Here is a 1544-nt window from a genome sequence, read left to right as displayed (position 1 = left end):
AAAGATTGTAAACTTTGTGAAACACCCCACTGGTGAATCAGCACGCCGAGCTCGATCGAAATACAACCAGTTACTATTATTTCCCTATCGTTTTTTGACATTTGATTCCGCGTCCTACCCCTTTCATTCGTTACTAACCAACAACGCCAATAGCAGAAGGTAACGCAAAAACAGTCACCGGTTCCCCGATGCATGGCTTTCTCTCTCAATGTCAACTGAGAGTTAAAAATATTCATTATAATATGCACTTTCCACTCACTCCTCAGAATGTCTTCTTTATTTTTATTTATTTATTTATTTATTTATTTTTAAAGATATGTGAGCTACGTACTGTATGTCTGATGTTTTGCCATCGTACATTCAAATATTTATATTCACTGTACAGTACAGCGAACTGTTTATACTTACTGTACATGCTATAACTACTTCTCCCAACTCCGCTATTGCTATATTTCCTAAACTAAACGCTGATATTGAAATAACGCCTGGTCTGATAATGCAGTCTGTTTAAATTTCTACCGACCAAGTTCTGCCCTTCATCATGGGAAAACAACGAGCTTCTTTAAAGGATACAACTACTAGGACAGAGATATTTTCATTATGGAATTTGTACTACCCACTGAAATGTAGTAACTAATGGGATTTTAATTAGCCATATATGTACAGTATATTACATTCTTTACCTAAAATGTCTCTAACTTCTAGGGAGAGCGCGAGGTACGTTCACAATCCCCTGAATACATATTCCCTTCTTCGAGAAAACGCAGAGAAGTGAACCGTCTCATATGAATATGCTACCAGTCATAAGTTTCAATACGGAGCTGCAAGTACTTAAGAATTATCAATTACTCTACAATTATGCAGCGGCGTCATCATCCAAGCTATAGCTGGAATAGGGAAGGGAACATAATATCCCATAAGTCTTATTAGAACACGCTGGAAATAGTGACGTAAAAAAAAAAATCGCCAACGGCACGTGGTGTTCCCAAGCGGTCACCCATCCAAGTACTGACCACGCCCAATGTTGCTTGACTTCGGTGATCGGACGAGAACCGGTATTTTCAACATGGTATGGCCGTTGCCGATGAAACTGCGTAATCTGTAGGCACTTGAGGACGATGGGATTGGGGTGCACTCGATAAAACCTGCACTCGCTCACACACACACGTAAACTGCCTGCTTAGACTCTGTACCTAAATTACCAAGCTCGTTGGATGTCATTGGGATAGATGATAAATCTATCTATCAACGGCAGTTTGGTTACGTTTCAACGTCACACACTGCTGGATTGACACGGGATTAATAAAACAGCTAGTCGGCATTCTAAGTTAAGCCACAGGTGGATTGTTGTTCAACAGCGGAGCCTCCTTTCAACCACATGGTTGTGGAACTGTAGTCGGATTTTCGACATCATTTTCATGCCATACTACGGAACTTCACACAAACTTCAATTCACTTCTTGCACCGGCGGCTACTACGAATGGACTGAAGCTCGCTACTGACTAGGGGGGGGGGGGACATTTGTCTCTTGATGGATTACGTGA

The 1544-nt window shown here is 41.1% G+C and overlaps 1 non-coding gene across 1 annotated transcript; it reads right to left on the bottom strand.

Annotated features, from left to right (window-relative positions):
- Positions 1-964: 964 nt before the first annotated feature.
- Positions 965-1083, bottom strand: LOC138694122 (5S ribosomal RNA). The gene has a single exon (XR_011330797.1). It is a non-coding gene; the product is annotated as a 5S ribosomal RNA (ribosomal RNA).
- Positions 1084-1544: the final 461 nt, after the last annotated feature.

Source organism: Periplaneta americana, unplaced genomic scaffold (assembly GCF_040183065.1).
Source record: "Periplaneta americana isolate PAMFEO1 unplaced genomic scaffold, P.americana_PAMFEO1_priV1 scaffold_45, whole genome shotgun sequence".
Taxonomy (NCBI): Eukaryota; Metazoa; Arthropoda; class Insecta; order Blattodea; family Blattidae; genus Periplaneta; species Periplaneta americana.
This window is presented reverse-complemented; position numbering and strand designations above follow the sequence as displayed.